The 23,725-nt window shown below is 40.5% G+C and overlaps 1 protein-coding gene across 2 annotated transcripts in view; it reads left to right on the top strand.

Annotated features, from left to right (window-relative positions):
• Positions 1-9,405: 9,405 nt before the first annotated feature.
• TAFA2 (TAFA chemokine like family member 2) overlaps positions 9,406-23,725 on the top strand; it is a 262,989-nt gene continuing 248,669 nt past the window's right edge. Inside the window, exon 1 of one of the 2 annotated variants that reach the window (XM_075205297.1) lies at positions 9,406-10,214. The gene's annotated coding sequence lies outside the window, so the exon portion shown is untranslated. The remainder of the gene's footprint in view (positions 10,215-23,725) is intronic. The other variant, XM_075205296.1, reaches the window with a different exon arrangement.

Here is a 23,725-nt window from a genome sequence, read left to right as displayed (position 1 = left end):
TCAATACTTGTTGCAGCTAAGCTCAGTTGCTGCTTGTCTGGATCTTGGAATGTTGGCTTCCCATTTGGAAAAAGGACAGGTACATGAGATATAGAAAGTCTGTGCGTGAACACTGTAAGACTCCCTCCCTCTATGCAGTCCGACATTAAATCAAAAGCACCCATATTTAATTATAAGTCCTCCCTTCTTGCAACCAGCCCAACTGTAATTTAATTTTATTCACATTTAATAAATAAATCTATTTCCTCTCAAACATTAAATATTTAGCATTAAATTTTTTGAAATAGCAATCCTTCTTCCCAAACTCACAGCCCAACATTCATTTAAAAGCCCCCAAACAACCCCACCTAAAATTAATAGGGACTACCACGATCCCCATATTAAATTAAATACCCGGCACCGTCAGATAAATTGCCCAACCTGTACATGGTTTATAGCTGCACCTTTTTTAGTACAGCCACAATACAGCTTTACTTTTTGGGCACATTTCTGATTTTACAGCAAATTAAATTTTTAAAATAGATTTTTTAAAGTTCTTTGCAACGCATAAAAATATAATTATCTATGTTAAGTACAATCCTCCTGTCACTATGGGTTTTACAGCTGACATGTTGAACAATTGACCTCCATCAGTGGACTAGTTTAATAAAATTATGATACGCCAAAGGTCATTTACCCAATTACATTTACAATTACACTAGACTCCTATGTGTGTTTTAGCACTAGAAGCCCAGTTTTCCACCATAAATATGAGAAACAGTATGCTTGCTAAGTGCAAAATAGTCACAGTATATTTTGAAAATGGGAGAGGCATTATATACAGAAATGTAAGAGACGGTATATGCTTCCATAAATATAAGACAAGTAAATGTAAGGGAGACAGGCAGTATGTATGAAATATTATGAGGCACAGTATGCAAGTAGAAATGTGACAGCTAGTTTGCCCATGCATAATCCAATATCAATGAAGAATTATGTATTTTTTGCAATAAATTACATACCATCAACTAGATAAACTCCCGCCGGCTCTCTTCACCACCAGCGTAGAACGTCACATTGTAATCCACCACACACGTTCCGCAACAGCATCTTCCTGTTAGCTACAACTACTATGCAGCTACGTTCCACGCTCCGGTACTTTAAAATCTATCTTGAGAGCAGTAGATACGGGTTTTACATATAGAACCCTCCAGCACGTCAATTGGTTGTAAGCCTCATGCTGCTCGCCTGCTGATTGGCTACAGGCTCTGGCTTCTCACTCTCACTCTCTGATTGGCCCAATACAGAATGTGGTCACGCAGCCACCCCAGGTAGATTTCTCCAGTATATGAATACAGGGATAAGCGCTCTAATCAACACGATTAACCTGTTACAAGCAGCATATAGGGAGATTCTCCCAAAATCTCAATAATGTGTGTAAATAATTCAATCCTGCAGCACTCAGTATCAGGCCGTAAACAACCACACATAAACAACCATATAAAAATATATGAGTATGGACATATAAAGAATAATGAACATAAAAAAATGAAAATATAAATAATGATAATGGATATACACTTGTGCACAAAATCTGAAACATATAAATAATATGCTCTAATTCCATCAACATATACCAAGAATAAAATGTGGCATGATAGTGACAAAATCGTAGTAAAAATCATACACTGTAATACTGAGGGGACTTTGTGGATGATCTGCAAGTGTACTCCTCTCAAAAAAAGGCATTATAAAGTACAATGTGTCCCTTCCGGTGTAAGTCACTCATAAATACCGCACATCCCGAAACTGGTCCTCCGACGGCAGTGTACCAATATCCACTCTCCGGAATAGTTGTATGTCCAAAGTGACACTACACAGTGATGGACCGTGTCCTCAAAGGAGAAGGATGTGACACCCGATCAGTATCCGGTGAATTGAATGATCAGTGCACCTGTATTCGGAACTTTATAAACTTCCGAATACAGGTGCACTGATCATAACATAATATAACAAGTAAGGAAAGGAGGGGAATGGGGAAGGGGAAAGAAAGCTCCGCACTAGGTAAAAAACCAACCTCACCATTGAACCGAACTGAATTGTAAAGGTAGTGAGGGGGTGCTCTGGTCAATGTTAATTAGGGGTGTGCACCAGGCACTTTTAGTGTTTTGGGTTTTGGGTTTTGGGTTCTGATTAGCTTGAGGTTTTGGGTTCTGATTTGTTTTGCCAAAACACCTGACGAAAGGTTTTGGTTCTGATTCAGGGTTTTGGGTTCTGATTTATTTTTAAAAAAGCATAAAAAGCGCTAAAATACATTATTTTGTTTTTTTTACACTCCTACGCTATTATTAATCTTAATAACATTCAATAACAATCATTTCCACTAGTTTCCAGTCTATTCTGAACACCTCACACCTCACAATATTCTTTTTAGTCCAGAACGTTGCACCGCGGTAGCTTTCTGGACTGCGTAGTGGAGTGGCCCCGGTACACTATTTGGTACCGGGGCCACAATACCTCCTCCAACTGGTCTCAATTCCACTGCACATATGGCTGCTCCTCCATCCTCTGCAGCATATAGAGGGTGGAGTTCTAACGTGTCAATACCTCTTGTTTTCGATCATGACAGTGCATTTTAATTATTTTTGGATTTGCCCCCAACACTGAATGTAGTTTAATATCTGATACGCATCTATCTGGACTGCATAGTGGAGTGGCCCCCGTACCCAATTTGGTACCGGGGCCACAATATATCACCCTCAACAGGTCTGAATTCCACTGCACAGATGGCGGACACCGGATGGACGTCTAAAACCAACATAGATGTTAAGACCGCAGTTCCTCTTTTTTGGGACTGCACAAACAATTAACGTAGTAATATAAATGGAAGTTACTATTTTTTTGGAACTACAGAAAGAAAGAACGTAGTAATATAAATGGAAGTTACTATTTTTTGGAACTACTGAAAGAAAGAAAGTATTAATAGAATCGGCAGTTACTCCGTTTTGGAACTACAAAAACAAAGAACGTAGTAATAGAAATGGCAGTTCTTCTTTTTTGGAACTTAACAAGAATTATATAATTTTGTTTATTCAGAAATGATGAGTCTCTTTATTAGAGTGTAATGCCCCTTAAAACACCTTTAAATAAAATAGTACGTATTCTAGGAGACCCTGTTTATATATTTAACTTGGTTCTGCAAAAATATGCATGATGATCACTGGACAGAGATCTGTAATAGAGCAGCGATTAAAGTGGCATGATTAAAGGTCATGTAAGATCTTAAAGCACTCACAATTATATAGAGACTGTATTCTCATTAAAGACGCTGCCTAACGTTTCTAAAAGTTGGCACTTATATAGCGCTTGCTTCACTGGGTGATGTGAGCAAGCGGAGTGTGTTAATATGGAGAGACCCTATCTAAACATTAATATGATAGAACAAATTGCAGCGCTGTATACGCTGTGTGTAGGTAAGGTAGGGATCTCAAATACCATGACACTCTGTTTAGCCTAATCCCTGACAATGTAATATCACGGAAAGCCTATTTGCTTATCAAGGGCAATGCCTAGCTTCTGCTAAATCAGACAGAGTATGCAGCGCACGTCTAACACCAACATAGCTGTGCCGGTGACATGGCCTGCAGGAATATCTCTGATGGAGATAGAACTAGGCCCCAAAGAGCACATAATGCCAAAAAAAGAGTTGCAAGATGGAATTGTCCTTGGGCCCTCCCACCCACCCTGATGTTGCTGAAATAGGACATGCACACTTTAACAAACCAATCATTTCAGCGACAGGGCCTACCAAACTACTGTGGCTGAAATGATTGGTTTGTTTGGGCCCCCACACAAAAACAGCTATTCATCTCTCCCTGTACAAACTAAACTGGCTCTACTGAGGCAAGATGTCATCCTTATCCTCATCCTCTGATTCCTGGCCCCCTTCAGTGTGTACTTCCTCATCCTCACACATTATCAATTCGTCCCCGCTGGACTCCACAACCACAGGTCCCTCTGTATTATATGGAGGGCAGTGCTGTACTTGATTGAGGAATTGATAATTCATTTTTATGAACATCATTTTTTCAACGTTCTGATGAAGCAACCTCCTTCGCCGCTCACTGACCAGGTTCCCCGCTGCACTAAAAACTCTTTCAGAGTACACACTGGAGGGGGGACAACTCAGGTAAAATAGAGCCAGTTTGTACAGGGGCTTCCAAACTGCCTTTTTTTCTTGCCAATAACAATATGGACTGTCTGACATGTCTACTTGGATGGTGTCAGCAAAGTAATCCTCCACCATATTTTCTATTGTGACAGCATCCAATGCAGCGACAGTAGACATGTCTGCAATGGTTGGCAGGTCCTTCAGTCCGGACCAGATGTTGTCTGCATCCCGCCAGCGGGTCTTTTAGGAAAACTGAGCTTTTTCCTCGCAGCCATAGATGTGGAAGAAAATGAGGGTGGAGCTGTTGGCATGTCACGGTCCTCTTCAGAGGACAATTTCCTGACCAGCAGATCTTTGCACCTCTGTAGACTTGTGTCCGCCGGAAACAGAGACACAACATACGCTTTAAACCGAGGATTGAGCACGGTGGCCAGAATGTATTCCTCTGACTTTAAAAGAGTGACCACCCTCGGATCCTGGCAAAGCGTACGAAGGGCTTCATGCTTGGTGGAATCGCAATGGCTTACCAGCTCCTTCCTCACTTTCTCTTGTAATATAGATTGCAGTACCTATTCTCTGGAACTGCTTAAAGAATGAACGTATTAAATGTAATATAGATTGCAGTACCTATTATCTGGAACTGCTTAAAAATTGAACGTAGTAAATGTAATATAGATTGCAGTACCTATTATCTGGAACTGCTTAAAAATTGAACGTAGTAAATGTAATATAGATTGCAGTACCTATTCTATTGGAACTGCTTAAAGAATGAACGTATTAAATGTAATATAGATTGCAGTACCTATTCTATTGGAACTGCTTAAAGAATGAACGTAGTAAATGTAATATAGATTGCAGTACCTATTCTCTTGCACTGCTTAAAAATTTAACGTATTAAATGTAATATAGATTGCAGTACCTATTCTCTGGAACTGCTTAAAGAATGAACGTAGTAAATGTAATATAGATTGCAGTACCTATTCTCTGGAACTGCTTAAAGAATGAACGTAGTAAATGTAATATAGATTGCAGTACCTATTCTCTTGCACTGCTTAAAAATTGAACGTATTAAATGTAATATAGATTGCAGTTCCTATTTTTTGCACTGCTTAAACAGTGAACGTAGAAATATAGATTGCAGTTCCTATTTTTTGGACTGCTGAAACAATGAACGTAGTAATATAGATTGCAGTTCCTATTTTTTGGACTGCTGAAACAGTGAACGTAGTAATATAGATTGCAGTTCCTATTTTTTGGACTGCAGAAACAGTGAATATAGGTATTGCAGTACTAATATTTCAGGACTGCAATAATATATTGCTCTAGAATTTTTTTTATACTTTTTAAATTATTTTTTAATATTTTTTTTTACTTTTTTTTGTATAATTTTTTTTATTTTTATTTTTTATTTTTTTTTGGAGTTTTTAATAATTAGACAATTACTATGGACTTAGCACAAAAATGCACAGGACTAAAGCACCACTGGACTCAGCAGGACAGACACTGGCCAAAGCACCACTGGACTCAGCAGGACAGAGCACAGGACAAAAGGACCACTGGACTCAGCAAGGACAGAGCACTGGACACAAGCATAAAGCACCACTGGACTCAGCAAGGACAGAGCACTGGACACAAGCATAAATCACAACTGGACTGATCATGCAGGAGTACCACTACCCTACAACCTCCTTCTACCCTGATCACAGCCCAAATGAAAATAGCGGCCTCTAGTTGGGAATTTATGCAATCCGAGTCTCGTGAGATCCGACGCGAGACTTGGATGTCAAAGCCTCAGTTTCATTTTTTTTTGGCGCCGGAAATACCCGAACAGTGCTCGGATCCGCACTGTTCGGGTGGGCTCGGATTAGCGGAATCCAAGCTCGCTCATCCTTGATGTTAATAGTTATATATTTGCAAAGAAGGAGAGAATGACCCGATGAGCACTCCAGGTATAGGACAAATTAGAAATAAAGTTTATTAGTATTCATTAAAAATGTATGGGAATACTAGAAAGGTGAATATTTAAAATAAAGTGATGAATAAAGAGAAGAATTTAAAATAGCACACCCGGAAGCGGGGTCAACCTAGCAATTATGATGCCATGCAGATCTAAACAGACTAGTGAAAATACCCAACAGTAAGATAGTACATGCAGGTGTTAATACACTGAGATATGGATAAGAAACTGCCTGAGAAAATCAAGGGTGACCAACAGATAATCCCCAAAAGAAAATATAATTGTAATAAATGTGTTCATAAACTTGGAGTATCCTTTATAAATGCCTTGAATTAGTGGATACAAAGTATCAATATAATACTTATGGGGTAATTGGTAATCCTACCACATATACATGCACATGAACTGTAGGTGGCAGCAGTGTCTTAGACATTGTAATTGCATATTATTGTGTCGTATACACAGAATATAGAAGTTCTTATCTCACTGCCTGCTTGGACGGATCACTGCTGTTAAAGAGATTTGACTAATCAGTGCTTATGTGGGACATTGTATTCCTCTCGTAGTCTGATAAGATCTCTAGTATGCTTAAACGTAGTTTCTCCTCAAAGTACCCACTAGCTACATTTCGTAGAGGTTCCCCCTCAGCCAAGGTAATCTTGTAATATACGTTCTTATTTAATTATTTGCTTATATAGCAGGTCACTACTGTTAGAGAGATTTAGTTAATTAAAGCTCGTATGTGAAATCGTATTTTACTGAAAGTCTGACAAATTGTATCATATGCTGTGACGGGATCTCTCCTCACTGAATCTGCTGTCTATGCAGCGTGATCTCTCCTCACTGAATCTGCTGTCTATGCAGCGTGATCTCTCCTCACTGAATCTGCTGTCTATGCAGCGTGATCTCTCCTCACTGAGTCTGCTGTCTATGCAGCGTGATCTCTCCTCACTGAGTCTGCTGTCTATGCAGCGTGATCTCTCCTCACTGAAGGGTCTATTTATCAAGGATTTTTCCTGTGTTAAACACCCGAAAACAACAGTTTTCGGGTGTTTACCGTGAAATTGCTATGTATTATAGAAGCATCGCATCAGATATCTCAGATATCTGCTGCTTTGCATTTGCTATCGTTTTTCTGAGCACTCCCCATAACAGTGTATGGGAAGTGCTCAGAACCGCTATGTATGAAAGTCTATTTAGAGAAACTTTTTCTCTTTTTTTACATGTTAATGTACGACATCTGAAGCTGGCGAACATTAACATATTTGAAAACTTTCACGCTGTCCAGCTCTGCTCTGAAGAAAAAAGGAAAAAAAAAGAGAAAAAAAAAAAAAGAGAAGATCACCGCAGCCTTTAAACTTGAGAAAAGACTGCGATGATCAGGTGAGTCACTTCTCAGGGACAGCAGTCTATCGGCACTGCTGTCCCTGAGAAGTTTTTTAATACATAGCCGTTACTTTTCAATCCTTATTAAGGAGATAAGGATTGAAAAGTATCAAGTGAAAAAAATGAAGGGTCATAAATATTCCCCTGAGTCTGCTGTCTATGCAGCGTGATATACATGTAGATTCCCCGCAGCCAGGATCATAACCCCATTCATTTCACCGGAGAGTGATCCTGACTGGCAGCAGATATCGGGTGTCACATCCTTCTCCTTTGAGGACACGGTCCATCACTGTGTAGCGTCACTTTGGACATACAACTATTCCGGAGAGTGGATATCGGTACACTGAACTGCCGTCGGAGGGACAGTTTCGGGATGTGCGGTATTTATGAGTGACTTACACCGGAAGGGGCACATAATCCTTTTTTTTGAGAGAAGTACACGTGCAGATTTCTCCAGTATCCCGGTCTATTAATTTGGTTTAGTTTGAAAAACAATGTATTAATCACACATCTCTCCTAACAGCATGTATGCGATCAGTGCAGAACCTCAGAGCACTTTTAAATTTCCCGCCCCCCCCAGCCAGTGCAGTGAATAAATTAACTGATGTCACGGAGGGGCGGGAAGTCTAAAATGGCTCTGTAACAGCCACGTCTGGCACCTCAGGGAGGCATTAAACTTTACAATGACAGCGATACCAGGTCTAAAAATTTTAGTGTGTGTCCCCCGCAGACCCAAAACTCCAGTCATCTTCCTTCCATCAGGCAATTATAGCTAATTTCTCTGGCTAACAGAAGTAAATTTCTTAGCGAGAGGGGTCAGCCATATTTGTGCTCTCAAGTGAAGCCATTTTCAGTACACCTAGCACAAGACTCTATCAGACATGCGCAACGTTATGATGTTGTGTGAAATCCCCTATCTTTAAAATGGGGCATGTTTTATCAAATTGTAAAAAAACTGTAACTGTCTCAAGCTTGTGAACCCTCAAAGGCACTCCTCAGCCCTAATAGCTTTCTAACAAAACTTATCGCGTGTCTTTAAACACCCTGTACACTGAGTTATGCTCCCCCAAAAAGCCCAGAAAAACGGCGACTTTTGCAAAACAGGAAGTAGAAAAAAAACGGACAGATTTTGAACTTTAGGGTGTTCCTAAATTGTCAATTTTTATTCTTTTTTTCTGAAATTTCACATGCGGCACCTGTGGACAGTTCTCCATTCTCATGCCAAATTTCGGTTTAATAGCTTTAATACTTTTTAAAATGTAGACCCTCAAACACCATGCCCCCCCCTCTCACAAATTCCATATGGGAAAAAGACGTTTTTTGATGTAACCTTAATATAAGGCACGACTGTGCCCTTATAATATATATATATATATATATATATATATATATATATATATATATATACTATATGTATATATAATATATATATATATATATATATATATATATATATATATATATATATAATATATATCTATTATATATAATATATATATATATATATATATATATATATTAATATATATATATATATATATATATATATATATATATATATATTCATTCATACATATATATTCCATGCATGTCCACTAGAGGGAGACATAGTACAGGGTTTAATATCGAACCACTTTTATTACTCCACCCGGTGTTTTGCATTTCTGCTTAATAAATTGGAGATGAAAATTTTGGCTTCTGGATGCAACAACATTATCTAATAATTATGGCTATACTAACATTTTACATTACTGAAGCATTCGTCTTAAAATTTAAAAACAGCATCCATCCACTTCTCAGCAATTCGCTACAGAGTTTCACCAATATTCAGGAATCCCCACCCCCACCCCTTTATAATTGCTGTGCTAGTGGTTTGACTGCTAGTTAATGTGTTTAAGCTCGATGAATCTACAGTATGCTGCCAAGTGAATTAGTCAGATGTCATTTTTGTATTCGATTTAATGCTAACTCTCCTCCCCCTTTATCTGTATCTGCTGGATCGGTTTGTAGTATTGAACCAACTCGTAGACATGCTGTAACACAATTCTTCACGGGGGTCACATTTGTTTTTTGGTTTTTTTAATTAAACTCTTACAGAGGAACGTAGGAACCTAGATGCACACAAATGGATCTAATGATGTCTGCACTTCTCAGTCAATGAAGGTGAGACAGGGAGTACAAAAAAAACCTTGCAATTGTCTGTACCTTGCGAGAATCACGTTGCGCTAGGACTCTCCACACCTTGCTTCCCAGAGACACCTAAACAAGCTCTCCTGCTGTCTATTCAAGGCGCAGAGCTGGGATTGGTGTGCAGGTGGATGCTCCTTTTTAATTAATTTTCCCAGGAGGAGAAAAGCAAAAACAACATCTAAATGACTGAACAGAACACACCAAATGTCGAATAAGATGACAGTGATATTGCTGCAATAAGATTTGTGTCTAGATGTCCATTGAAGTTCACGTGTGTAAAAGACATCGGTCTGGACAGGTGAGGTGCCTGCAACAAAACACTGCTAGTTACATAGACGTGATTTTTAACTGATAACAGTAGGTGCATTTTCGTAGTTTAATATTAGAACTGAAAACACTTTTTTTACGGAAGATAAAAAAGTCTGCAGATGGATTTTACAGTATATTGGGGTTAAAGTATACTGGTGGAGATAAGACTTGTTTCAGCACCCTGGACCTAAAAGGCGTCTACAGCTGTCAACTTGAAAGCAGGTAGGTCAATCTCTTCAGCGCTGTATTGGGGAAAGGGTAATGCTTCTGTCAAATCTTTGTGTTTGATGTTTTTAACATCTCCAAGAATAGGCATGTCAGCATTGTGACTTTTATGGCTGCATACGAAAAGTCTGAGCATTTTGTAAACGGTTAATGCAACTGTGCTTATGGTACAATTGCTAGAAGGTCTAAATTATGCATTGCACTGCCTTTTCGCTCTTGATTAGTATGCTTAGTTTGTATCTGATTATAGGTGCGTCGATAATTTGGGCACAATTTAAACAATTAACGTTGGAACAGGGCTGGCCTCCTGCAGAATGTGACACTGAAGCAGATGGAGTTCAAGGGACAGAAATTAATTAAGAGGCAGAGTGGTTTTAATAGCACCAATTCCCTAAACTGAGAGGGTGTATTTACTTTAACAGAGGCAAATGCAATATTTTGCAACTTTCCATTCCCTCTGTGTGGTTTAATAATCATTGATAAATATATCTGACTACTGATATTTTCATTACTCAAGATTCCAGTGTGTGAGCTGCAAAAGCTGTTAGTGAACACTTGTTATTGACTTTTATCATAATGGAGAATTTGGCTGTTACATTTGAGTGTCTTGGTAATAATGTATACTGACCTATGCTGGTAAATTATAATATGTTGATCCAAATCAAAGTCAAGGTATACTATTTACAACGTTCAAGTTATAATGTATTTCTTACTGACATCACTTTATAAGAAGGCACAACTGTTTACTCAATTGTCATATAAAGTCACCAAAGGAAACTTTTCTCTCTGAAATAACTTAGATGAACTTTCAAGTGTAAATGTAATATCTTAGACTGCATCAATATGAGCAACATTTTGTTTATTGTTTTAGTATGTTCCTATCACTGTACTGAGATATAAACAAAGCAATAGTCCAGATACACTGGCTTTTTCTATCTCTTAGCTGAGCTGGATGGAATACAGAAGCTGCATCAGTGGTAGAAGAATTATACATTTAACTTTATTCTGAGCACAAACTGTAATCTCCAGATAATCTACTTAAAGTCAAGAAACAATAATTATGGCAGTGCTATTTCCTGTACTTTCCTGACTGAAAAATCTTTTCACATCAGTACATTACTATTGACTAAATGATAATTGTTATCTGCTCTTTTTATCAACTCTATTAAGCTCAAAATAAACATTGAAATTGATGCCAAACTAAGACTTCCTCATAGAAACACACTATTCTTCATTAAGGTGCTACTGTTCATACCTGCATAGAGATGTTTATTTTTTAAGCATACATTAAATAACATTACCAACTAGTAAGTTAATTTTACCATGGTTGTGATAAAACTGTACTAGCTGTACTGAATTGTATTTGTCTTTACACAAACAATAAATTAGCTACCTTAAGGTTTCTGAGAGGATGTTGGAGTGGAGGGGAGGTAATGTTTAAAATGGCAACTTTATTGGTCAAGCAAGGCCTTGGTTTTTGTAGAAGTTACAAATCAGTACATGCAGATATATGTTTAAGATGTCCGTCCGTGTTGTTCTCTCCCTCTCCATCTCCGTCTATAGGCCTGAAGTTTTCACAAAACATCACTTAATAGTTACTGAGGAAAACTTTGTTTTATTAACTTAAGTAAAATATGATGCAGTTATCCTTCCCAAGATATGCACTCCTACATTGATACAGGAAACTCACTTGTAATGCATTTACTGTATGTGTTTAATTAGATATTTATGTCTCCTTTTCCTGAGAGTATAGTCAATATTTGCTTTTATAGTCCGCCGCAAAAAAGAAATTAAGGCTCTGGGCCTGCATATGTCAAGCAGGTGCTGCTTAATCTGGTGTGTTACCCTAGGCACTGCACTAGTGACCACCTGCCAATGGCAGCCCATTTTCTGTGCTGCTTCAAACTCGCTACATTGATGGCGCCATTTAATGTGTTTAAAATTATGATACAGGTGCACTTTTTAATGTGGCCCTAAATATAAGCGCATGCAAAAATGTATCTAAATCATTACTCACTGATGATGTATTGGGAAGATGCAATTACTCAGTAGTATAAAACACTAGGCACAACTTTAAAACATCTTGCATATTGTAATCTTTGAAACAAAATCTGTTACTAACCATAACACTGTTTAAAATGATACAGATTGTAGGTATTGTGAATTGTTTGTAGTAAATGTCATAAAGCAAATATATACTACTGACCTTTTAAATATCAGTAGTAAGAAAAAGTGTGTACTTTCTGAGACCACAAACTAACATGTTATTGTACATGATGACGTTATGGCAGCAAAAAGAGTAATTAAATAAATCCACTATATAGGTCCACAGTGGTAGAAACTAAAAACTTGGAGAACCGTATAACTTTATATATATATATATATATATATATATATATATATATATGTGTGTATATATATTACAGTTACATAATATTCTGTAGTTTATCTCATTGCGCAAAATAGAAAACTTTTGTTGCCATTGTTTCCGTGACATTTATCATTTTATGACATCACTGTGCAGTATTGTTTTATGAGTATTTTTTATAAATGATGGAATTAGTAAGAATACAAAAGACATGTTTGTGACGTAATATAATATAAAGTTTAGAGGGGCCAGATGCTAAGCATATGCTTTCATTATCAATTAAAACATACCTCAAAAGAATATTAACGTGTTTCTAATACAAAAGTCTATCATAAGAACACACAATGGACTACAAACATTTAGAGAAAATATTAGGTAGAATCTGTGAAAATTGACCCTTTGTGATGTCATTGAATCTGAATTTGCATGAGTGCAACCACATGGGATCCATGCAACAAGAGATGTCATCATGGTATATAAAAATTGACTGGAAATGGGTCTTTGGATATGATTAGTAGGTGTTGCTAGCTTTCTACACATATTGTGCCAGATGTAGGAAAAAGGCATATATACATATGGTGCTAGTATAAATGAGAAGTTTCAATTCTACTGATTTAATAGTGGAATGATGGTACAATAAGCAATGGTGAGTAAATGCAGACTATAGGCCAAACAAATACAGGCAGGTTGTACTTTGACTTATACTGTGGACTTATTCTCACATATTGGGCTCACAATATAACCTGTAGATATCTACATAACAGTGCTCACCTGCATACATGGTCTCAATAGGGCACAATAGTTGACAAGCATGTGGGTTTGCACACAATTTTTGAATATAACATAATAACCATGCAAAGTAATTAAATAGCTAATTATCTATGTATCTTACATAGTAGATATCAGTACACCCATTCCACTAATTTATTCACTTAGTAATATAATTACAAATTTACATTGATTACACTTTGCATAGTATATGTAAAAACGTCTGCTTGGTGTATTCAGATTGTTTATCCCCTTTATTTAATTGCAGAAGCTATTACAATAATGATCCTGTTTTCAATTATGAGCAATTTCCGTTGCTCTTTTTAATCCCTTCTATGCCAAGAGACTAACTTTTAATTCTAAGCATTCATGTTTCAAGACAAACTTGTTATGTTATCTACTTAATAAAACATAGATGGTACAAGATCGATTATCAAATTAGGTTGAATGTTTTACATGACATATGTCACGTCATGAGTAGAATGGTAAACAGATGTCATTATCACATACGTACAATGGCTGACTGGTGGATTGAAGACATGTGTCAGTGTGCTGTAAACTAGAGAACCGAGTGTTCTTATTTTGAGTGACATCAGTGATAGAAGTACAACATTCTGTATGATTGTCTTTGTTTGCACAATACTTTATTAGCAATGCCTCATTGAATCACATTATTGTGCAGCTGTCTGTTCATTAAAATACAAAAGGAAGGAAGAGCTTACTGAGCCATGCAGCACCATAGTCTTTGTTAACTAATGGAAACTGAAGGAATGAAATATAGTGTGATGCTATCACTCTTGTGTCAGCACATTGGTTCCTTATGATCTATGAATACCATTTGGAAAGACAAATCACCAATACAAGCATTAGCACAGGGTTCTTCAATTACGTAAAAAACAAAGAATAGAAAAGAAATAGACCAGTTCATGAAAATATAATTAACTTATCTTCTACTTTATTGTTAAGTCTGGCTTCAGTAAAAACCTATAAAACTTGAACATTTAATTTTATGATCACCTATTAATCAGAAATAAGAATATTTTATAATTGTATTATACTCCGGAGAGCTCATTCTACTATTCATATGTAAACGTAATGCTGCCAGTACTAGTTGAAATTATTTAGACAGGTCGTATATCAAATTACTCTTTGTGTAAAATACTGACATGTTAATTAAAGGATGTGCCTTTTTTGTTAATTTACTGAATAACCTATATATTTACTTCTTTTGCATTAGGGTTGTACATGTATGTCTGTATGTGGTTTGACATTGTAGCTTGGTATATATATATATATATATATATATATATATATATATATATATATATGTAAAATCATAGTGTTTGCGCGATATGAGAGTATTTCTGGTATGCTTTAAAGGGAGCCACATTGAAACACACTTCCTATATATAGTAGTTGCTTAAGTGTCTTAATCCATGGCCTTAACTCTGCAGGTTTATGGAGAATATAATGGAAATGGTGAAGATCTCAAGTGAATTAAAATAATTATATTTCCTCTGCAGTTCATATCATCATCATCACCATTTTTTTAAATAGCGTCACCAATTCCACAGCGCTGTACAGAGAATATTCGTCATTGACATCAGTCCCTGCCTTACAGTCTAAATTCGCTAACACACACACACACACACACACACACACGCACACACACGCACACACCCACACACACACACTTGTTTTTATTGCATCATGAAGACCCATGTCTGGAACATGGCATATAGGGAGCGGTTTGTCACCAGAATAACCACATGAGATTTAAACTTTGATTTTGCATAAAGTACTGACACGGACTGTATTTTGACTGAGGACATCCACATTACTGCATACATAAACTAATAAATAATAACAATGGTAGGGAAAGTTTAGTGTATTCTGGCCATCTGAGGACATCCGCATGCCCGCTTACAGCGACACCTAGCAAAGGAACATGTACTGAAGGGTTGAAAGGGCTGCACATGCGCAGACCCTCAGGATGGTGGACGGCCACGGTTCCTAAACACACGAGAAGTAGCACTCACAGTCCGGTGAGTGACAGTACCCCCCTTTTAAAGGTGGGCACAGAACACCTGGAACCGGGTTTGTCCGGAAACTTGAAATAAAACTTCTTAAGAAGAGCTGGAGCGTTGAGATCTTCAGCCTTGATCCATGAACGCTCCTCAGGACCAAAGCCCTTCCAATGAACGAGGAAACGGAGAACTCCTTGCAAAATTTTTGCGTCCAATATATGAGTAATCTCAAAGTATTCCTCTTGATGAATTTGAACTGGCCGAGGTGCTGAAGGAGGGACCGAGAAACGGTTGATGATGAGAGGTTTGAGTAAGGACACATGGAAGGTGTTGGAAATATGAAGATTCTTAGGAAGTAGAAGTTTGAAACAAACTGGATTTATCACTTGAATGATCCTATATGGACCAATAAAACAAGGAGCGAATTTCATAGATGGGACCTTCAAACGAATATTTTTGGTAGATAACCGACACGATCTCCAATTTTCAGTGGTGGAATAGCCCGTCTCTTTTTATCTGCAAAAGACTTATATCTGGCAGATGTCTTTTTTAAACAGGTTTTGACCTGAGACCAAATATTTTTGAAAGTTTGACAAACAGTCTCTACAGCAGGAACTTGGGTGGGAGGGAGGGCAGGAAATTCCGGAAAAGACGGATGGTGACCGTAAACCACAAAGAATGGAGTTTTGGAAGATGACTCATGGTACATGTTGTTATGAGCGAATTCAGCCCAAGGAAGCAATTCTACCCAGTTGTCTTGATTGGCTGACGAGAACATCCTTATAAACGTCTCAAGATCTTGATTGACCCTTTCAGTTTGTCCGTTTGATTGAGGATGGTAGGAAGATGAGAGTGATAATCGTATGCCCAAGGTCTTACAAAGGGCCCGCCAGAATCTGGAAACGAATTGTACTCCTCTATCTGACACAATCTCGGACGGACATCCATGGATACGAAAGATTTCTTTGATGAAATATTCAGCCAGAGTAGAAGAAGAAGGCAAACCAGCCAAGGGAACGAAATGCGCCATCTTCGAAAATCTGTCCACCACTACCCAAATAGTATTGCAGTTTTTACTAGGCGGAAGATCAGTAACAAAGTCCATACTAATATGGGTCCATGGCTTGGACGGAATGGGTAGTGGTTGAAGCAAACCCGCTGGAGTTCTGCGGGGAGTCTTGAACTGAGAACACAATTCACATGTGGCTACAAACTCTTTGACATCTCTCCTCATAGAAGGCCACCAGTAACTTCGAGAGAGGATCTCAAAGGTCTTGCGTTCACCAGAGTGTCCAGAAAAACGAGAAGAGTGAAACCACGAAAGGATTTTCTTCCTAAGAGCAGGAGGCACGAGGGTTTTCCCAAATGGTAGCACCTTAGTGGAAGAAGCAGCCAGAGAAACACATTTGGGATCTAATACAGAGAGGTTGGGGGCCTCTTCAACATCTGAGGACGTCACAAAGGCTCGAGATAGAGCGTCTGCTTTTTTATTCTTTGCAGCTGGTTTGAAGGTTATGATTAACTCAAAACGAGAAAAGAAAAGGGACCATCTTGCTTGACGAGGATTCAAACATTGAGCAGACTGTAGATATGACAAATTCTTATGATCCGTGAAAATTGTCACAGGATGACGAGCTCCCTCCAACAAGTATATCCACTCCTCTAATGCTACTTTAATAGCAAGCAACTCCTTGTCCCCGATGGTGTAATTCTTCTCCGCAGGCAGAAGACCCAGAGAGGAAAAGGCACAAGGATGGAATTTTTGTTGCTCCGATCTTTGGGAGAGAATGGCTCCTAAACCAACATTAGAGGCATCTACCTCTAGGAAGAAGGGAAGCGTCACATCAGGCTGTCGAAGAATGGGAGCAGAGGAGAAGGACTCTTTAAGAAACTGAAAGGCTTGAAGAGCCTCAGATGACCATTGCTTAGTATTGGCCCCTTTACGAATCAGGGCCACAATAGGAGATGCAATCGAAGAGAAATCTTGAATGAAGCGTCTATAGTAATTGGCAAAACCTAAAAAACGCTGAATGGCACGAAGAGTAGTTGGCTGAGGCCAATGTAACACAGCATTCACCTTTTCTGGATGCATTTGCAGACCAACTCCGGAGATAATATAACCCAAAAATGGAATCTAGGGCAACTCGAATGAACATTTTTCTAATTTGCAGAATAATGAATTTCTCCGGAGTCTGGAAAGAACTTCTGCCACATGTTGGTGATGAGAAGGCAGGTCCTGTGAGAAGATCAATATATCGTCCAGATAAACGACGACACATACATATAACAAGTCCCGGAAGATCTCATTAATGAAGCCCTGGAAAACAGCAGGGGCATTACATAACCCGAAAGGCATTACTAAGTATTCATAATGCCCATCCCTGGTGTTGAAAGCTGTCTTCCATTCGTCACCGGACCTGATTCAAATTAAATTGTAGGCACCACGAAGATCCAACTTGGTAAAGATCCTAGCTCCCTTAATCCGATCAAATAGCTCAGTAATCAGTGGAATGGGATACCGATTTTTGATAGTAATGGCGTTAAGACCACAAAAGTCTATGCAGGGGCGTAGTGATCCATCCTTTTTTTTTACAAAGAAGAACCCGGCTCCAGCGGGAGAAGTAGAAGGTCGAATAAATCCTCGCTGGAGATTCTCTTGGATGTATTCAGATGTAGCTTGAGTTTCAGGTAACGAAAGTGGATACACACGACCCCTAGGAGGAGTCTTGCCAGGTAGAAGATCAATCCGTCAATTCCATGAACGATGAGGAGGAAGACGTTCAGACTGAGTTTTATCAAATACATCGGCAAATGAAGCATACTGAGGAGGAAGTCCCGGTGAGGAAGGTGAAATGGAGGATTGCTGTATTTTAAGGGGAACGACTTGGGAGAGACAACGATGATGACATTCAGCTCCCCAAGACGTAACTTGAGGAGTGCGCCAGTCAATCTGGGGAGAATGACACTGAAGCCATGGAAGGCCTAAAACAATCGGACTTGTAGTAACAGGAAGAATTAAAAACGAAATTTCTTCTTGGTGTAGCACACCAATCTGAAGAGTTACTGGAGACGTACTCTGGGTGATGAGACCATTGATAAGATGTGATACATCAATAGCAGTCACAGTAATAGGTGTCTTCAGGGTAATCACTGGTAGGGACCATTGATTCACGAGGGATTTAGAAATAAAATTTCCCGCAGCTCCAGAATCAATAAGTGCTTGAGACTCAAAGGATTTGGTAGCGAAGGAAATTGTAACATCAAAAGCGCAGACTTTTAATTTCGTAGAACATGGAGAGGACTACAGGGACCCTAACTTCACCTCTCCAGAACTAGTTAACGCCTGGCATTTCCCGATTTTTTAGGGCATGAATTGAGCATATGTGTGGAATCAGTACAATAGATACAAAGTCTATTTTTTACTCTTCGGTTCCTCTCCTCAGTGGTTAATTTGGAGCGTCCTATCTCCATGGGTATCACAGTAGATGAAGCTGGACGAAATTGAGAAGTTGAGCGAAGAGGTGCTTTAACTGAAGTTGTTTTTTCAGACTCCCTTTCACGAAATCTCATGTCTACACGATGGCAAAGAGAAATCAAATCTTCTAAAGAAGTAGGTAGTTCTTGAGTAGTCAGTGCATCTTTAATTTTATCGGAGAGCCCTTGCCAGAAGGCGGCAATTAACGCTTCAGTGATCCACTGAAGTTCAGAGGCTAGAATCCTAAATTGAATGACGTACTGGCCTACGGTACGAGAACCCTGACGTAGACGAAGGATGCTGGATGCAGCGGAGATGACACGACCTGGTTCATCGAATACACTTCGGAACATGGAAATAAATTTGGCAATATCCTGTAATAATGGATCGTTTCTTTCCCACAGAGGGGAAGCCCATGCGAGAGCTTGTCCAGAAAACAATGAAATAAGATAGGCCACTCTGGAACGATGAGTAGAGAAATTTTGAGGTGGGAGCTCAAAATGAACTGAGCATTGATTGAGAAAACCCCTACATGTTTTGGGGTCTCCATCATACTTTGACCGAGTAGGCAGGTGAAGTGTAGAAGCCGTAGACACCTGGGATGGCACTGGGGAAACGGAGGAAAGCACAGGAGCATCAACATTAGCTGCGATATTTGGCCCAGATGTTCCTTGGGAGGCTAACGCCTGGTAACATTGTAGTAGCAGCTGTTGGCGAGCATCCTGTTGCTCCATACGGGTAACCAGATGCTGCAGCATCTCTTTAACTGTAGGTTCCGAATCTGGGTCTGTCATGGCCTGATCTTACTGTCACGGGCACTAGGAGTCTTTACCCAGGGATCACCAGATGATAGACTTACCAGAGCAGTATAGTTGGTAATATGGTACTCTGGTAGCGGGGTGATCACGGAACAGGAGACAGCAGGTGATAAGAGAATGCTCGAGGAAAGTCTATGACTAGCAGCACTGGTAATAGGTAGATAACTGTACACGAGGAACTGGATGGACAAGGAAACGTGAGGGTAGTCAGTGGTCTGCGTATATCAAGTTGTACCACTGCTATAGTGAGGAGGAATGTCCAGGAGGAACGAGGAGGTGATGAGAGTCAGCGGTCTGCGTATAGCAAGTTGTACCGCTGTCTGGGTGAAGGCATGGAATCCAGGTGAAGGTATCCGGGGAGTCAGTGGTCTGCGTTAGCAAGTTGTACCACTGCTATGTGAAAGGATACTGGAAACTGGTGACTCAGAAAACAGGGAACAGTGGTCTGCCTCTAGCAAGTTGTACCACTGAAATATATAAGTGAGGAGGAGCACGGGGAGATAAATGCAATGCAGAGTATACACGGGCACACTGAGCTTGATCCCACGATGATATGCACACAATAATAATAACTGATCAGCACTGCACAAATATACAAAGTCACGAGAACTATCCAGGCTAAACGGTAACACAGTCAAATGATAGCGATAGTCTCAGTGGATAGGAAACTCCGGAGGAGAACAACTCAGTCCAGCTAGATATGCAATACACCAGCACAGTCAATGAGAAGTATGCATACCGTGGTTCAGGAGAGCAGGCTGTCAGAGAGAGGTGCAGGGATACCTGAACGGCTGGAGGCCGGCAGGATGCGAAGTCCCAGGAGGGTGGAAGCGGTAACCAAGCAGGTGCAGCGCACGGTAGGTAGACCAGCAAGGATGTAAACAATACTCAGGAAGCAGAAGTATATAGAACTGGACACCTGGAGAACACGGGAGAGTTGAGGCGGTCTAGCTGAGATGAAAGCAGCGGAGCGTTGATCCGATGCAGACAGGCGAGTTGGCACAAGCAGGAACACTGTGGAAGCACGGAGACAGCGGATCGGCTGGCTGCAGACACGATGAGTACTGGAGGGTTGCGATGAGCAGGACACTGCAGATACACGGAGGCAGCGGATAGGAATCAGCTGGTGCAGTCACGATGAAACACAGGAGAGTTGAAGTGGTTTGGAAACTGTAGAAGCACGGAGGCAGCGTATAGGAATCAACTGGTGCAGTCACGATGAAACACAGGAGAGTTGAAGTGGTTTGGAAACCACAAACGAACAACAGGAATCAGCAGGAGCTGAATACACGAGGAAACACAGGAACACCTTCAGAGGCTCATGGGGAATGAGACTCCAAGATCAGGCAACGAGGTATTGACCACAGGTGCTTTAAATAGGGAGTGTTGCCTGATCAGCCAATTAACTAAAAGGAACATGTACTGAAGGGTTGAAAGGGCTGCACATGCGCAGACCCTCAGGATGGTGGACGGCCACGGTTCCTAAACACACGAGAAGTAGCACTCACAGTCCGGTGAGTGACACAGCCCTGTTTAACCACTGCACATTATTTCAACAACTTTGATCCCTCTTTAAAGCTGGTATGCGGTAGAATTTCACCCCGACCAGTTCCGATCTTTCAGTATGGATCGTTCAGCCATGAGGCATGCAACACAGTCTCGCTTTCCAGGCACCCGGCATGTCTGTATAAACCTCTTCAGGTGTTTAGCCACAGCCTGGACCTCCTCTCTGTCCCAGGATTTCTTCCGCACTTCTTTGCAACCTGAAATGAAGTAGAGTGGTCCATTATGGCTCTGCAAAATACAGAGAAGGCAATGTTCTTCTGCCAAGCAAAACTGTGTGCTACACCTACCTGTGGAAGCCATGGCTGCGCACTGGAACCGTGTTGCCAGGTCCATACACCGCCTCTCTCCTGACGTGAAGGTGTCGACCAAATGCTTGGCCACTTGTCCCTCTGTCACGGTGGATTGCTCATCATCTGACATGTCTCTCTGTAGGTGGACCGGTTCTGAAAAGAAACAGATATGTAAATGACTGAGGTAAAAGTCAAAAGCATACATCAGACACCAGATTTTCCACTTACCGTCCGGATCAATGTGCATCTAGTTCAAATTCTTGCCTTTGAATTCAATCGGTCTGCCACTCTCGAGAGCCATTAACAATTATCTGATCTTGACGAGTTGGAGAATACCTTCTGGGAGGCGGTGATACTGCCCGTGCACCCTGATTTCGAGCCCAAGGAAGTATGCCAACTGATCCATTTCTGTGTCGTTTAGGTTGAGGACTTCGAAAAAGTGGCAATGTGCTTTCGAAACTTCGTGGAGGACAGCGTTTGTGGATACTTGGCCCCAAATTCTGGGACAAACAGTCGTATGCGTAGGAGCCTCTGAAGTGTGACAAGGCAGCTGGTCTGGTGAACATGTAGACATTTTGGATATCCACTCCACATTTGTCACGCTTTTCTGCAAGAAGTTCCCTTGCTGCTTTCATGGCTGGTGTCAACAGGATAGGGACTTTTCTCCCTCATTTTCCTCGGATTTCAATGTGAGTGAAGTGCTGGCAGTGCTTCCTCTCAAACTTGGAAAGTGCTAGGGACACATCTTCGTGGAGATCCAAAGTATTTCTTGAGAAGAAAGTCAGCAACATTTTTCAAACTTCCCCTTCCCTTCTTCAATTGAACAAGATCACCTGTGCCAGGGTGACTTTTGCAAGCAGTGCCCAGTAGTTAACCGTATGCTTGGTGGATAGACCACTTCGGTAGGCTTGCTGCTTTTGATCAAGGTACAAGTGCATCTTTTTCACATCTTCCATGAAAGCTAAGAGCTGAGGCATGTTCCAATTGGACTCCTTAAGAGTTTTTAAGGCAGCTGATGAGATCAACTTGTTCCATCTCGCCTCATATCTTTCTGAAATTTTGCGTGCTTTCAACTGCAGCAATGCAGCCCTCCATCATGGGCAGTCCAAAATGCTCGCTATTTTATGCAGACCGTGCCTGACTTTGAGTGCCAGCGAGGGCATCTTAACCTGTCTCCTCCTCATAGCCAGCTACCAGCTTAACAGCGTCTGCTATGTACAGAAAGTTCGATGGGTGGTGAAGTCTACCATTCTCCCCAAAGTGGTAGCTCTTCTGGTCTGTAGCAGTAGCCTGCCCATTTATCTAAGCTTCTGACAGATGTACTCGTGCCTGCCAACATCTGATACGAAGAGATGCTGCCCCATCTGCATGATGCATCAGTCATTTTTGACTGTGAGTAAGACTTCATCTTAGGTCATGTCACTCAAGAGCTTCCAAATGCCACCACTGATGTCAGATGGAACAGACTGAGCAAAAGCGCACAGTGACTGGACTCTGTTCTTGCCAGGTGTGAGCTTGTTTCCCTTTTGGTTTAACTTGTATTGCTTCATGTGTCGCCACAGATATTTCTTTGCAAACAAGCCCTGGCAGGCTACATGAAGGCTTTGGCATCCATCTCTTTGTCTGGAAGTTTGCACGGGACCATAATGCCATGGCCTGCCCTCACTGCCTCACCGTTGTGTGCAAAGTTGCCCCTATTGCGAAGATGTACCATTTGCATGCACCTTTCTTTCGAGTGCTTGGGGAATTTCAGGGCACAGGCTACTTCAGTCTTATTGCAGATGCTCCATGTACCAGGCAATTTGTAAAGAGTACAGGCAGTACTGCTTTTGTTATACGCCCTGGAGTCATCACTGTTTCTGGATAGTGTTTGGACAGACACTGCGTCGTCTCTCCGACCCTCTGTGTTTAAAACCCACAGCTGCCAGAGGGTCAAGAATGGTTGAACTCATCTCTGGGTACCTGCACTCTGCTGCGCTGGTGGGCAACAGGGCATCACCGGTGGTGTCTGAACCACTGTCCTCCAAGTGTCAGGGGCATACTCCTCTCCACTGCTCTCCGGGCTATAGTCGGAGCTACCGGTGGGCTCTATCAGGATTCACTGTTCCTGCTTTACCTTCAGCAGCAGATGTATTCGACTCTGTCTTTACTCGCTTGGTGTATAAAGCGCCGGTAGGCTGCAATCACTTCCTCTTG

The sequence above is a fragment of the Mixophyes fleayi genome, chromosome 4 (assembly GCF_038048845.1).
Source record: "Mixophyes fleayi isolate aMixFle1 chromosome 4, aMixFle1.hap1, whole genome shotgun sequence".
Classification (NCBI taxonomy): domain Eukaryota; kingdom Metazoa; phylum Chordata; class Amphibia; order Anura; family Limnodynastidae; genus Mixophyes; species Mixophyes fleayi.
This window is presented reverse-complemented; position numbering and strand designations above follow the sequence as displayed.